Raw genomic sequence first — 16,891 nt, forward strand, 5'->3', positions numbered from 1 at the left:
TTACATTTCCCATATACATATATGGGAAATATATAATATATAAAATATATAAATAATTTTACATAAATGCATAAATGTTCATGTTCTTTTTAGTGTAATCTTTTTAATAACAACTTTATTAAGATATAATTTCCATACAATATAGTTCACCTATTTAAAGTGTATATTTCAGTGACCTTTATTATATTCATAAATATGTATTCATGACCATAATAATTTTTAGAATATTTTCATATTATAAATTTTTCACCCCCAAAAGAAATATGGTAGCAATTAGCATATTTCTGATGCAATTCTGACTTCATCCCTACTTTCTATCACTATAAAGCTGCTTTTTCTGGACACTTTACGTACATAGGATCATATAATATGTGATCTGTCGTGACTGGTTTCTCTCATTTAGCATGTTTGCAAGGTTCATCCATATTTGTAGCATGTATCAGTACTTCATTTTTTAAAAAAAAAGTTCTTTAATGTCTTATTTATTTTTATTTTTTTATTATACTTTAAGTTCTAGGGTACATGTGCACAACGTGCAGGTTTGTTACATATGTATACATGTGCCACCTTGGTGTGCTGCACCCATTAGCTTGTCATTTACATTAGGTATATCTCCTAATGCTATCCATCCCCCCTTCCCCCACCCCAGGACAGGCCCCAGTGTGTGATGTTCCCCACCCTGTGTCCAAGTGTTCTCATTGTTCAATTTCCACCTGTGAGTGAGAACATGCAGTGTTTGATTTTCTGTCTTTGCGATAGTTTGCTGAGAATGATGGTTTCCAGCTTCATCCATGTCCCTACAAAGGACATGAAATCATCCCTTTTTATGGCTGCATAGTATTCCATGGTGTATATGTGCCACATTTTCTTAATCCAGTTTATCATTGTTGGACATTTGGATTGGTTCCAAGTCTTTGCTATTGTGAATAATGCCACAATAAACATATGTGTGCATGTGTCTTTATAGCAGCATGATTTATAATCCTTTGGGTGTATACCCAGTAATGAGATGGCTGGGTCAAATGGTATTTCTAGTTCTAGATCCTTGAGGAATCACCACACTGTCTTCCACAATGGTTGAACTAGTTTACAGTCCCACCAACAGTGTAAAAGTGTTCCTATTTCTCCACATCCTCTCCAGCACCTGTTTCCTGACTTTTTAATGATCACCATTCTAACTGGTGTGAGATGGTATCTCATTGTGGTTTTGATTTACATTTCTCTGATGGCCAGTGATGATGAGCATTTTTTTATGTGACTGCTGGCTGCATAAATGTCTTGAGAAGTGTCTGTTCATATCCTTTGCCCACTTTTTGATAGGGTTGTTTGTTTTTTTCTTGTAAATTTGTTTAAGCTATTTGTAGATTCTGGATATTAGCCCTTTGTCAGATGGGTAGATTGTAAAAATTTTCTTCCATTCTGTAGGTTGCCTGTTCACTCTCATGGTAGTTTCTTTTGCTGTACAGAAGCTCTTTAGTTTAATTAGATCCCATTTGTCAATTTTGGCTTTTGTTGCCATTGCTTTTGCTGTCTTAGTCATGAAGTCCTTGCCTGTGCCTGTGTCCTGAATGGTATTGCCTAGGTTTTCTTCAAGGGTTTTTATGGTTTTAGGTCTAACATTTAAGTCTTTAATCCATCTTGAATTAATTTTTGTATAAGGTGTAAGGAAGGGATCCAGTTTCAACTTTCTACATATAGCTAGCCAGTTTTCCCAGCACCATTTATTAAACAGGGAATCCTTTCCCCATTTTTTATTTTTGTCAGGTTTGTCAAAGATCAGATGGTTGTAGATATGCGGCATTATTTCTGAGGGCTCTGTTCTGTTCCATTGGTCTATATCTCTGTTTTGCTACCAGTACCATGCTGTTTTGGTTACTGTAGCCTTGTAGTATAGTTTGAAGTCAGGTAGTGTGATGCCTCCAGCTTTGTTCTTTTGGCTTAGGATTGTCTTGGCAATGTGGGCTCTTTTTTGGTTCCATATGAACTTTAAAGTAGTTTTTTCCAATTCTGTGAAGAAAGTCATTGGTAGCTTGATGGGGATGGTATTGAATCTATAAATTACCTTGGATGGTATGACCATTTTCACAATATGGATTCTTCCTATCGATGAGCATGGAATGTTCTTCCATTTGTTTGTGTCCTCTTTTATTTAGTTGAGCAGTGGTTTGTAGTTCTCCTTGAAGAGGTCCTTCACATCCCTTGTAAGTTGGATTCCTAGGTATTTTATTCTCTTTGAAGCAATTGTGAATGGGAGTTCACTCATGATTTGGCTCTCTGTTTGTCTATTATTGGAATGCTTGTGATTTTTGCACATTGATTTTGTATCCTGAGAATTTGCTGAAGTTGCTTATCAGCTTCAGGAGATTTTGGGCTGAGATGAGGGAGTTTTCTAAATATACAATCACATCATCTGCAAAGAGGGACAGTTGACTTCCTCTTTTCCTAATTGAATACCCTTTATTTCTTTCTCCTGCCTGATTGCCCTGGCCAGAACTTCCAACACTATGTTGAATAGGAGTGGTGAGAGAGGACATCCCTGTCTTGTGCCAGTTTTCAAAGGGAATGCTTCCAGTTTTTGCCCATTTGGTATGATATTGGCTGTGGGTTTGTCATAAATAGCTCTTACTATTTTGAGATACATCCCATCGATACCTAGTTTATTGAGAGTTTTTAGCATGAAGGGCTGTTGAATTTTGTCAAAGGCCTTTTCTGCATCTATTGAGATAATTGTGGTTTTTTTCTTTAGTTCTGTTTATATGGTGGATTATGTATATTGATTTGCATATGTTGAACCAGCCTTGCATCCCAGGGATGAAGCTAACTTGATCGTGGTGGATCAACTTTTTGATATGCTTGCCAGTATTTGGTTTGCCAGTATTTTATTGAGAATTTTCACATTGATGTTCATCAGGGATATTGGTCTAAAATTCTCTTTTTTTGTTGTGTGTCTCCCAGGCTTTGGTATCAGGCTGATGATGGCCTCATAAAATGAGTTAGGGAGGATTCCCTCTTTTTCTGTTGACTGGAATAGTTTCGGAAGGAAGGGTACTAGCTCCTCTTTGTACCTCTGGTAGAATTCGGCTGTGAATCCATCTGGTCCTGGACTTTTTTTGGTTGGTAGGCCATTAATTATTGCCTCGATTTCAGATCCTATTATGGTCTATTCAGGGATTCAACTTCTTCCTGGTTTAGTCTTGGGAGGGTGTATGTGTTGAGGAAATTATCCATTTCTTCTAGATTTTCTAGTTTATTTGTGTAGAGGTGTTTATAGTAATCTCTGATGGTAGTTTGTATTTCTGTGGGATTGATGGTGATATCCCCCTTTATCATTTTTTGTTGCGTCTATTTGATTCTTCTCTCTTTTCTTCTTTATTAGTGTTGCTAGTGGTCTATCAATTTTGTTGATCTTTTCAAAAAACCAGCTCCTGGATTCATTGATTTTTTGAAAGGTTTTTTGTGTCTCTATCTCCTTCAGTTCTGCTCTGATCTTAGTTATTTCTTGCCTTCTGCTAGCTTTTGAATGTGTTTGCTCTTGCTTCTCTAGTTCTTTTAATTGTGATGTTAGGGTATCAATTTTAGATCTTTCCTGCTTTCTCTTGTGGGCATTTAATGCTATAAATTTCTCTCTACACACTGCTTTAAGTGTGTCCCAGAGATTCTGGTATGTTGTGTCTTTGTTCTCATTGGTTTCAAAGAACATCTTTATTTCTGCCTTCATTTCGTTATGTACCCAGTAGTCATTCAGGAGCAGGTTGTTCAGTTTCCATGTAGTTGAGCAGTTTTGAGTGAGTTTCTTAATCCTGAGTTCTAGTTTGATTGCACTGTGGTCTGAGAGACAGTTTGTTATAATTTCTATTCTTTTACATTTGCTGAGGAGTGCTTTACTTCCAACTATGTGGTCAATTTTGGAATAAGTGTAATGTGGTGCTGAGGAGAATGTATATTCTGTTGATTTGGGGTAGAGAGTTCTGTATATGTCTATTAGGTCCACTTGGTGCAGAGCTGAGTTCAATTCCTGGATATCCTTTTTAACTTTCTGTCTCATTGATCTGTCTAATATTGACAGTGGTATGTTAAAGTATCCCATTATTATTGTGTGGGAGTCTAAGTCTCTTTGTAGGTCTCTAAGGACTTGCTTTATGAATCTGGGTGCTCCTGTATTGGTTGCATATATATTTAGGATAATTAGCTCTTCTTGTTGAATTGATCCCTTTACCATTATGTAATGGCCTTCTTTGTCTCTCTAGATTTTTGTTAGTTTAAAGTCTGTTTTATCAGACTAGGATTGCAACCCCTACTTTTTTTGTTTTCCATTTGCTTGGTAGATCTTCCTCCAACCTTTTATTTTGAGCCTATGTGTGTCTCTTCACATGAGATGGGTCTCCTGAATACAGCACACTGATGAGTCTTGACTCTTTATCTAATTTGCCAATCTGTGTCTTTTAACTGGGGCATTTAGCCCATTTACATTTAAGGTTAATATTGTTATGTGTGAATTTGATCCTGTCATTATGATGTTAGCTGGTTATTTTGCTCATTAGTTGATGCAGTTTCTTCCTAGCATCGATGATCGTTACAATTTGGCATGTTTTTGCAGTGGCTGGTACTGGTTGTTCCTTTCCATGTTTAGTGCTTCCTTCGGGAGCTCTTGTAGGGCAGGCCTGATGGTGACAAAATCTCTCCGCATTTGCTTGTCTGTAAAGGATTTTATTTCTCCTTCACTTGTGAAGCTTAGTTTAGCTGGATATGAAATTCTGGGTTGAAAATTCTTTTCTTTAAGAATGTTGAATATTGGCCCCCACTCTCTTCTGGCTTGTAGAATTTCTGCCGAGAGATCCGCTGTTAGTCTGGTGGGCTTCCCTTTGTGGGTAACCCGGCGTTTCTCTCTGGCTGCCCTTAATATTTTTTCCTCCATTTCAACCTTGGTGAATCTGACAATTATGTGTCTTGGAGTTGCTCTTCTCGAGGAATATCTTTGTGGCGTTCTCTGTATTTCCTGAATTTGAATGTTGGCCTGCCTTGCTAGGTTGGGGAAGTTCTCCTGGATAATATGCTGAAGAGTGTTTTCCAACTTGTTTCCATTCTCCCTATCACTTTCAGGTACACCAATCAGACATAGATTTTGTCTTTTCACATAGTCCCATATTTCTTGGAGGCTTTGTTTATTTCTTTTTACTCTTTTTTCTCTAAACTTCTCTTCTCGCTTCATTTCATTCATTTGATCTTCAATCACTGATACCCTTTCTTCAACTTGATTGAATCAGCTACTGAAGCTTGTGCATGGGTCCCATAGTTCTCCTGCCATGGTTTTCAGCTCCATCAGGTCATTTAAGGTCTTCTCTACACTGTTTATTCTAGTTTGCCTTTTGTCTAATCTTTTTTCAAGGGTTTTAGCTTCTTTTTGGTTCAAACATCCTCCTTTAGCTCAGAGAAGTTTGTTATTACCGATCATCTGAAGCCTTCTTCTCTCAACTCATCAAAGTCATTCTCCGTCCAGCTTTGTTCCATTGCTGGTGAGGAGCTGCATTCCTTTGGAGGAGAAGAGGTGCTCTGATTTTTAGAATTTTCAGCTTTTCTGCTCTGGTTTCTCTCCATCTTTGTGGTTTTATCTACCTTTGGTCTTTAATGATGGTGATGTACAGATGGGATTTTGGTGTGGGTGTCCTTTCTGTTTGTTAGCTTTCCTTCTAACAGTCAGGACCCTCAGCTGCAGGTCTGTTGGAGTTTGCTGGAGGTCCACTCCAGACCGTTTGCCTGTTTGCCGCTTATCACCAGCGGCGGCTGCAGAACTGCAAATATTGCAGAATGGCAAATATTGCTGCCTGATCCTTCCTCTGGAAGCTTCGTCTCAGAGGGGCACTCAGCTGTGTGAAGTGTCAGTCGGCCCCTACTGGGAGGTGTCTCCCAGTTAGGCTACTTGGGGGTCAGGAACCCACTTGAGGAGGCAGTCTGTCCATTTTCAGATCTCAAACTCCATGTTGGGAGAACCACTAATGTCTTCAAAGCAGAAGTTTCTGCTGCCTTTTGTTCAGCTATGCCCTGCCCCCAGAGGTGGAGTCTACTGAGGCAGGCAGGCCTCCTTGAGCTGCGGTGGGATCCACCCACTTCGAGCTTCCTGGCCGCTTTGTTTAGCTACTCAAGCCTCAGCAATGGTGGATGCCCTTCCCCCAGCCTCGCTGCCACCTTGCAGTTCAATCGCAGACTGCTGTGCTAGCAGTGAGCAAGGCTCTGTGGGTGTGGGACCCTGCAGGCCAGGCGCAGGATATAATCTCCTGGTGTGCCATTTGCTAAGACCATTGGAAAAGCACAGTATTAGGGTGGGAGTGTCGCGATTTTCCAGGTACCATCTGTCACAGCTTCCCTTGGCATGGAAGGGAATTCCCCGACCCCTTGTGCTTCCCAGCTGAGGCAATGCCCTGCCCTGCTTCGGCTCACACTCCGTGGGCTGCACCCACTGTCCAATAAGCCCCAGTGAGATGAACCCAGTACCTCAGTTGCAAATGCAGAAATCACCCGTCTTCTGTGTCACGCTGGGAGATGTAGACTGGAGCTGTTCCTATTCTGCAATCTTGGAGTCAGTACTTCTTTTTTTATTGTTAAATAATATTTCATTTTATGGGTATACTTCATATTATTTGCCCATTCATTAGTTGATGGGCAACATTTGGGTTGTTTTTGCTTTTTGTCTGTTATGAATAATGCTGCTATGAACATTCATGTACAACTTTTTGTGTGGACATAAGTGTTCATTTATCTTTGATATATACCTAGCAGTGCAAATGCTGAATAGGGTAACTATGTGTTTAACCTTTTCACTAAATTGTTCCACTGTTCTCCAAAATCACTGCACCATTTTACATTCCCACCAGCACTGTATGAAGGTTCCAATTTCTCCACATCTTCATCAACACTTATTGTTATCTGTCATTTTGATTATAGTGATTCTAGTGAATGTGAAGTGGTATCACATGAGGGTTTGGTTGAATTTACCTAATAACTTAGGATGCTGAACTTCTTTTTCATGTACTTATTGGTCATCTGTGGATCTTTTTTGGATAAATGTCTGTTCAGATCCTTTGCATATTTTCTAATTGGGTTATTGTTGTTTTATTATTGAGTTGTAGAAATTTTTTATATTCTAGGTACTAGCTGCTTATCAGATACCTGATTTGCAAAAAAAAAAAAAAAAAAAAAAAAAATTCTCCTATTTGTTATATTTTCCTTTTCTTTATGGTGTCCTTTGAAGCACAAAAGATTTTAAATTGTACGAAGTTCAGTTTATCTATTTTTTCTTTTATTGCTTGTGATTTTAGTGTTATATAGAAAACCATTGCCTAATCCAAGGTCACAAAGATTTATGCCTAAGCTTTCTTCTTATAGTTGTATAGTTTTAGCTCTTACATTTAGGTCATTGTTCCATTTTAAGTTAATTTTTGTGCATGTTGTGAGGTAGGGATCCAACTTCATTCCTTTGCTTCTGGACATTCAGTATACCAGCACCATTGTTGGAAAGATTATTCTTTCCCCATTGTTCTTGGTCAAATATCAATTAACCACAAATATATAGGTTTATTTCTGGACTCTCAATTCTATCTCATTGATTTATATATTTATCTTTATACCAGTATCACACATGAGTATCACAGCTATGTAATAAGTATTGAGATTGGGAAGCATAAATCCTCCTACAACTTTTTTCTTTGTTTTAAAATTTTTTTTGGCTTTTCAGGGTCACCCCTTAACCCTTAATAGAAATTTGAAGGATCAGCTTGTCAATTTACAGCACCTTTTAAAAAAAATTTTTTTGTTCAGCTCTCTCTTCCCCATCTTACCTCCTTAAGTCTACATCTGCTCTCTTTCTCCTCCCCTAGTTAATGGATGTATACATAGTCCAATATTCCACATTTATTTACCTAGTCCTAGAGTCTTGTTTATAGATACACACCCACACACCCATGCACATGTGTACACATGCATATATATGGTGAGATGATCATTGTTTTATTAATATGGGATTATATTACACACACTTTTCTATATCTGATTTTTCTTACTCAGCAATACCTGTGAAAATCCCTTCAAATCATCTAATATTTCACTGAATCACCTCTTTTAAAGGTAGTATAATGTTCCACGGTATGTACTACCATAATTTATTCAGCCATTCAGCCATGACTGGGCATATAACTATGAATGTTTCCAGATCTTCGCCCCCATGAGCAAAGCTGAAGTATGTCCTTATTGACTGATTCATTTCTTTCTATGGAATAGGTTCCTAGTAGTGGAATTTCTGGGTTAAAATGTATGTATTTTTTAAATTTGAATAGAACTTGCAAGATTGCCTTCCAATAGTTCTGTAGCACTTCACATTTCCACCAGCAATACATATTAATACCTTTCCCCCACTCATTCCTGCCAGCAATGTGTTGTGGCTTTTTAAATATTTCCTAGTCTGGTGGGTGAAAGTAGCATCTCATTTTTAATTTGCATATCCTTGACAAATAATGTATTTGAACATCTTTCCATTTGTTTGCCAGCTGCTTAGATTTACTCTTATGAATTGTATATTTATGTATGTTGACCCTTTTATTGAATTATTTATATGTTTTATGTCAATTTGTATGGGCTCATTGAATATTATAGACATTATATGTTTCTATCATTTGTGTTATAAATGTTTCTTTGTAGTTGTACAATTTGTCTGTGACTTACTTTTTGTCATATTGTTTACCATAATGAAGTTTTAAATTTTCATTTATTCAAACAAATTTACCTTTTTGTTCATAATATCTAGGTCTCTACTTTCAGTTAAAAAGTTTTCCCCTAACTCTAGTTTGTATGTGTAATCTCCTAGATTTTCTTGAAAGTTGAAAAAATAAATTATCTTTAATCCATTTGAAATTTATTTTATGGTACCAGATGGAGCACCACTTTTTTTGTATTCCAGATGGAGAGCCAGAATTGATTTATCCTATATTAAGGCCTTATATGACATGTAATCTATTTTTGATGCCTCTATTTTAGCCATTGATCTATGTTTTCTATTTCTATAGCCGTATTCTGTTGACTTGATTACAGTGGTTTGATTCTGTGTTTTTCTAGTAAGGCTATTCCTGCTCTCGCTTTCTTCTTTTCCATACTTTCCTTAGCTATTGTTCAGCATTGCTTGTCCATACAAACTGTAAGATCAATGTGTTCAATTCCAACAACCCCAGTTGGACTTTTAATTAGAATTGTATTGAATTTATATATTAGTTTTTAGAGCACTGTCATTTTCATGATATGTATGTCTTCTCATCCCAAATTATGAAGTGACATGTACTTTTTGTCATATGACTTTATGTTTGTTTAGATGCTGTTTTGAGTTTTTAATAATAATCTATAGTTATATTCATCTAAAACTTGTGTCTTATTTTTAAATTTATTAATAACTATGTTAAGGTTTTTATTATAAGTGAAATGAATTTTCCATTGGTAGAATTTTTGAGATACATAATCATGCCATTAGCAAAAAGAAGAGTTTTACCCCTTTCATGTTATGTCAGTCATTTCTTTTTCTTTTTTGTACTTAGATCATCTAAGACTAGTCTAAGTCAATATTAAGTAATAATGATTATAGTTGGTCTCTCAGTCTAGTTTCTGATTTTAAATGGTTTTAGTGTTTTGCTATTTTTTGAAAAAGAATATTTATCATAATTAATTTCCTTTTATTGCTGTTTTATTTAGGTTTGTAATTAGGAATTCTGCTGAATTTTACCAAATGTTTTTTTCAGCAGCTATTGATATAATCATATTTTTTCCTAAGGCAGTTTGTGGATGTCTCCTTATTATGTTGATAGATTCTTAATATTTAAATATCCTTACATTTCTGGAATAAACCAAATAGAGTCCATTTATATTATCTTTCTGATAAATTTCTGTATCTATGAGCTAGTGTTTTATTTAGAATTTTTGCATCTATATATTTAGCAATGAAATGTATCTTTTTTTTGTTTTTTTTTATATCAGATTTGATTACTAAAGTTATGCCAGTGAGCTTTTTTCTTTTTTTCTTTAGGCTATGTGAGTTAAAATCAGTTCCCAATGTTCTCTGAAGATAAGAAGCACCTGGACACACATACATGAGTCTTAACCAGACCTACCGTATAGAAATTTCTGACAGAGATCTAGTATTCTGTGCCATTACAGCACCCCAAGTAATTCTTATCATTAGAGAAGATTGGGGACAATGTCTTTTAAAACCTTAAATAAAGATTAGGGGTCGGGCGCAGTGGCTCATGCCTGTAATCCCAGCACTTTGGGAGGCTGAGGCTCAAGAGATCAAGACCATCCTGGCCAACATGGTGAAACCCCATCTCTACTAAAAATACAAAAAATTAGCCAGGCGTGGTGGCAGGCACCTGTAATCCCAGCTACTTGGGAGGCTGAGGCAGGAGAATCGCTTGAACCCGGGAAGCAGAGGTTGCAATGAGCCAAGATCGCGCCATTGCACTCCAGCCTGGGTGAAAAGAGTGAAACTCCACCTCAAAAAAAAAAAAAAACATTAGGGTAAAACTCAATGTGTCTGACCCTTGGGCCTTTTTGATATTGAGTCTTTAATTACCTTTCTGATTCTTCTATGATAATTATCTTTTTGAATTTGTTTTTCTCTTTTGGGTTATTTGTATTTTGCTAAGAAATTATCATGAAATCTTATGCCATAGACTTTCTTGCTGAATTTTCTTATAATAGTTTAAATTAATCCCATATCTCTGGCTTTGTTTCCTTTCTCATTCCAATGAGAAATTCTCATTTTTGCCCTTACTCTCTTTTATGTTTAACTGGGTTTACAAGGGGGTTTCAAATCTTAAAAAAAAGAAAAAAGCAAAACCACAACAGCTATTGGATGCATTTACCCATCTGATAAATGTTTTCATTGTCTGTATTATCGGTTTTAATTAGATTTTTATATTTTTATTAATTTATTCATTTGTTTCTTCTGTTCTTTTTTTTTTTTTAAGAGAATACTTGGTTCCTCTATTTCTTTACATTGTTATTGAATAATGAAAGCATTTAGGGCTAGAAATTTATCCCTAAGTAATAAACACTTCCTTATGTCCCATAGGTTGTATTTTTTAAATTTTTGTAACAAAGTATCGTGTTTAATAGGGACCCCTAAGGCTTTTTTTTATTTTTTTATTTTTTTTTTTGGAGACGGAGTCTCGCTCTGTCACCGAGGCTGGAGTGCAGTGGCGCAATCTCGGCCCACTGCAAGCTCCGCCTCCCGGGTTCACGCCATTCTCCTGCCTCAGCCTCTCCGAGTAGCTGGGACTACAGGCGCCTGCCACCACGCCCAGCTAATTTTTTCTATTTTTTTTTTAGTAGGGACGGGGTTTCACCGTGGTCTCGATCTCTTGACCTCGTGATCCGCCCGCCTCGGCCTTCCAAAGTGCTGGGATTACAAGCGTGAGCCACCGCGCCTGGCCTTAAGGCTTTTAGAGAAGCTTTCAGACTTCGCTTGTAGCAGTTTATTGTTTGCTACATTGATTCAGAGTGTTTAATAAAAGAAGATTTTACTCTGAATGTGAATCAGGCTTTTAGATGAACTCTTTCTAGAATTTTAGATGAACTCTTTCTGCAATTTGATTTCATTTTCATAAATGACACTCCTGCAGCTTTAAATAGTCAATGTGTCTGCTTAAGAAGTTTACCAAGATCCCTTGGGTTATCAGAGCTTTACTAAGAGCTTAAGCTAAAACAAACAAACAAACAAACAAAAAACTAATTCTTCAATTCTTCTAAAAAAATCAGAAAATTTAATCAGCAATATCTAAAGTGTAGAAATGCTAATAGACGTGAAACTTTATAAAAATTATTCATATTGTATGCTATGAAATTATTGAATCTAATGATTTTGTAGTCTGTTTTTAAGGCACTGTTGACTCCCTTCTAAAATGGAAGACTATCAGAAATAACTTTAGTTCCATGATCCATCTGCTTGCCAAAAGTAATATTTGTAAAGATGTAAGTGCTTTTGGCATATTCTCCAAATAAGGAACTTCTGCTGTTGGCAGCTCTGAAGACAGGAGTCTCTCAGTCTTGCCTTCTCTTTGAAAGCTTTTGGCTCCATCTTGAGTATCCTTGCTGCAGGCTTACAGGAGGTGGGGACTGGGGGATGTTTTCAAGACCTTGCCCCTAGAAGATGAAGTGTGATCTTTACCAACTGGGTGAGGTTGGAGAAGAAGCAGAGTAAATGGATTTTATTTTGTTTGGAAACTAGGGCCCTGCCTTGCAAGAGAGGTTTAGGTAAATCCAGTGCCATTTTTGTCCATCAAGATCTTAGGAATCTTCACTGATCCATCTCCCCAAAGCTAACTTTATAACCCAGAGATTTTCCAGACAGTTATTTGATAGAACAAGAATACATAGATTCAAATGGAATTCCAGTTATTTAGTTCAGCACTATCTTATTTAATAAGGACTTCTTGAAAGAGAGATTTTGTTTTGTACAATCCATGTAAGAATGGAAAATGTAGAATAATGATATGACAAGTTGCCCACTCTAGCTTAAGAAATGAGAAATAAAAATTACTATGAAAGGAACTTTGTTAGACTTAACTGACAAATCAGACAGTATCTGTAACAATGAATATTCAGAGTATAGTACTACCCTCTTATCTGCAGTTTCACTTTCTGCAGTCCCAGTTACCTGTAGTCAACTGCAGTTCGAAAATATTAAACAGAAAATTCTAGAAATAAACAATTTTAAATAGCATGTCGTGCTGAGTAGCATGATGAAATCCCACTCCTTCCATCCTGGTAAATGAATCTTCTCTTTGTCTAGCATGCCCATGCTGTATAGGCTACCTGCCCCTTAGCCACTTAGTAACCCTGTTGGTTATCAGTTCAAAAATACATAGTACATGTATAGAGAGTTCAGTTCTATCTGTGATTTCAGGAATCCACTGGAGGTCTTGGGAGGTGTCCACCATGGATTAGAGGGGACTACTATAGTCTGGTGTGTTACAGTCAAACAATGGTTGCTGTGAAACATTCCAACTTTTAAAGTAAACTTTTCTAGTATGGGCTTTCTCCTTAACCAAGAGGAATTCAGATTTGATGAAGAGACTCTTTCCTGGCTACTTTTGCAGGTCCAGAATTTAGAATCTCTCATTGAATTCTGAATAAACATTGCTACTCTGTTTCTAGAGGAATTAATTGCTTGTAGGGAAACAGGTGAAAGAGAGTTTGAGGAGCCGGAGGGAATCTGGAAGGCTATTTCCAGCGCCAATCAAGAATTATTAACAACTCCTCTTGGGACCAGAGGGGGAGTTATTGCAATGAGTTCCCCCAAAGAGTTCTGATTTTACCAGAACATTATGAATTATAAGGACAACAACAAAGTTGTACTCTAGACTCAATGGCAAGCCAAGATTGAATGCATCCTTAGGAAGACATTTTACTCACAAAAAGTCGTGAGCTGAAGTTAAATGACTTTTTGGCTTAAAAGTAGAGACTCCAACTTGACCATCTTCATTTCTGAATCATGCTTTCTCTCCACTGATTCATGGACCCTACCTGGAACTTTGGGTTGACGTCAGGCTGTCCACTCTATATCTACTCCACTGCAGCTGTAATTTGGGAACTCAGTGGTTCTGTGGTCTTTAGGTCACAAAGGAGATGAATGGGCCCTGTCTCTCTCGATGCATTTTTAGGCTATAAAATGGAACAAAAATCCATTGTTTAATGCATTTTCTCTGAGGGCTTTTGGAGAAGCTTTCACACTTTGCTCTTAGCTGTAATTTGTTACAGTGAGACAGTACCTGGTTCTTAAGTGGCCAGTATGTGAATCTCATTCCCCCATCTCCCTCCCTCCAAAAAAATAAAGCAGCAAAGGTTGGCAGGATGTCTGGATTGATATATAAGGACAGGAACATTGGCTTGACCATAGCACCTTTTGTCTGAGAGTTGAAAGAAAATGATGAGGAGTGAGTAGGAGTTGAACAACGGAGAGATCACTAAGCATTTAGAACTTATCATGGATACCTCATGTAAAGGATAGAGTGTGCATACCCTTGTACATGCCATGAGGTCTGCGTGGTAGACATCCTGTCATGCTGAAATTTGTGCCATTGACCTTACCTGACTGTCTTTTGGAAACAAAGTCTGAACTGTAGGACCTGGAGTCAGAGATGACCCTGATAAATTTCTGGAAAATCATTTTTTGGGGTTTCTTTTTTTTTTTTTTAAAGAGATGGGATCTCTCTCTGTGTTGCCCAGGCTGGAGTGCAGTAGTACAGCTCACTGTAGTTTCAAACTCCTGAGCTCAATCTTTCCTCCCACCTCAACCTCCTGATCAGCTGGGACTATAGGCAATTACAACCGTGCCCAGCTAACTTTTTAAAACATTTTTTGTAGAGATGCATCTCACTATGTTGCCCAGGCTGGTCTCAAACTCCTGGCCTTAAGTGATCCTCCTGCCTCAGCCTCCCAAGTAGCTGGAATTACAGGGTTGAGACGCTGTGCCTGGTGATATTTTTAATGACAGAGAAATAAATGTGTTCGTAATGGCTTCAACTCTGGGAGAGGAACTCCCTGATTCAGAAAGCATGAGTTTCAGCCATATTCCAGGTGATATGTGGCCCCCACCCAAAGACTACAGATGAGCTAGGGGCACACTCCAAGGAGACTCCACATGCCACCCTGTTCTAAATATAGTCTCATTCTTATGCTGTAATTATGATGTCCCAGGCATCATAAATGACCACTTGAGTGTTTTGCTCGTTAGTCAGCCTAACCCTAATTCTACCCCTACCCCTTCCTAGGCATGACCACTTCCAGGTGCATCTTTCCCCACTGCCAACATTCAGTTTCAAATCTGGCCCCTCCCCTTCCACTGCATCATTTCCTCTCCCTCAGCCCTCCCTAATCTTGTCCTCACCCTTCCCACAGTTTGTACCTATGAAGACAAGCTGATTCAAGCATTCAGTGTCCTGGCTCTTAAAGCAGAGCCAATTTATTTGGGATTCAGTCAATAAAGAAAAAAGCAGCAGTCATGCTTTTCCTCAATCCTTGGTCATAAGATCAGTGTTGCTAGTGGTAGATGCTCCTTGTGTACTGTGGCCTGGCTCTGTTGGATGCCTGGTTAGGAGAAAACAGGAGCAGCTAATAGGAGCTCAGGGCATCCTTCTAACTGGAAGATGTACAACAAGCAAGGCACTGCCTGCTTGTCACCAGGGGCTGAGCCTCTTCATAGCTCTTTTCCCTGCCTTTTGTCTTCAGAGTTGATCTGCTTCTTACACATTCACTTTTCCAGAGTTTACTGTCTTAGAAGCAAGGATTCATTTTTAATTGGTTTGTTTACTTCGAAGTCCCACTCATTAGAGGCAGTGTTTCACTTATATTTGGCTCAACTACTTTCTCTTGCTTGGTTTAGTAACACTAATGTTTACTAACATTAAAATGAAACCCATTTTGCAGCTAGCATCTATTGACAAATATAATTTATTTATTTCAAACTGTATATTCCAAATTTAAACATATTCAATGCTTATTGAACATCTAAACATATAGCTTAGGATAAAGGAAAATATAACATCTGTTTTTGGATCTGAAGCACAACCACTGCTAGATATTTTGGGAAAACTTTTAGTCCAGTTCAAGGTGATTCTCCGAGGGTGTGGTGGCCTCCCATCTAAAAGCAGAAACTGTCCCAGTTTGGATTTGGTAGAATTAAACCACGTGAGTATTTACTTCCTTTTTATCCCCAATATTGATTTTTTACGCTATCTTATTGGCTTTCTTGGATATGTTCTTTGTCAATAGCTGCTTCTAATCTATTTTGATAGTAAAAGGCAACTTTTAATATCAAGATAAGTGGCATGATTCTGACATCCTCTAAGCACAGCATGTGTTCTTCACAGTTTACTGCAGCACAATTTGACTCTCCAATACAGTCTCTCTTTTTCTCGCTTTCTCTCCTGCTCTCTGTCTCTCTCATTGGTGTTGACAGCACCCCCAGTGTATGTGTCCCTTTAAATACTCTCAGAGTTTACAGTTCACATGTGCATTTGTGATTCAGCACAATCCAAAGGAATGACAGGCAAATCAAAATCAGATATTCTCTAAAAATAACACCAACTGGAAATCTCTGAAACCGTTAAACCATATGATTTCCTAAGCCATTTCCCTGCCATAGTTTTAAAATAAATGATTGGTAGTTTGATGATTCATAGTAGTTTGATGATTCAGTGAGTAGTTTGTCTCATTTAGAAGCAATTTTTACCATATAATGGGAATTTTTGTGGGGGTTTTTTGCACAAATTTATGTCTTATGTCTAAGATGTGAATGCCTTTTTTCTGTTTTAATTGCACTTTCACTTCTTATGACAGCCTAAAAATCACATGCTAGCATGTTTTCTTTAGATTATTAGTTATGTCTTTAGGGAAGATCAAGTAATATTTGTGAAAGAAATTAAATATTTTAAAGCATCACAAAAAGTATTGAATTTCCATGAAATACTCACTTTATTTTTAAAAATTGGTTTTAGGCCAGGCGTGGTGGCTCATGCTTGTAATCCTAACACTTTGGGAGACCGAGGCAGGTGGATTGCCTGAGCTCAGGAGTTCGAGACCAGCCTGGGCAACACAGTGAAACCCCGTCTCTTTTAAAATACAAAAAATTAGCCAGGTGTGGCAGCGTGCACCTGTAATCCCAGCTACTCAGGAGGCTGAGGCAGGAAAATTGCTTGAATGCAGGAGGCGGAGGTTGCAGTGAGCCGAGATTGTGCCACTGACTGCACTCCAGCCTGGCAACAGAGCAAGATTACGTCTCAAAAAAAAAAAAAAAAAGTGGTTTTGATCAGAATGGAAAGGGTGTGTAGATTCCATTTGGTTTGTCATTTGTAATAAT

General features: G+C 37.7%; 1 protein-coding gene across 1 annotated transcript in view; it reads left to right on the forward strand.

Moving 5' to 3' along the window:
• MYO3A (myosin IIIA) overlaps positions 1-16,891 on the forward strand; it is a 282,829-nt gene that overhangs the window by 162,594 nt on the left and 103,344 nt on the right. The window lies entirely within an intron of this gene.

Source organism: Symphalangus syndactylus, chromosome 4, assembly GCF_028878055.3.
Source record: "Symphalangus syndactylus isolate Jambi chromosome 4, NHGRI_mSymSyn1-v2.1_pri, whole genome shotgun sequence".
Classification (NCBI taxonomy): Eukaryota; Metazoa; Chordata; class Mammalia; order Primates; family Hylobatidae; genus Symphalangus; species Symphalangus syndactylus.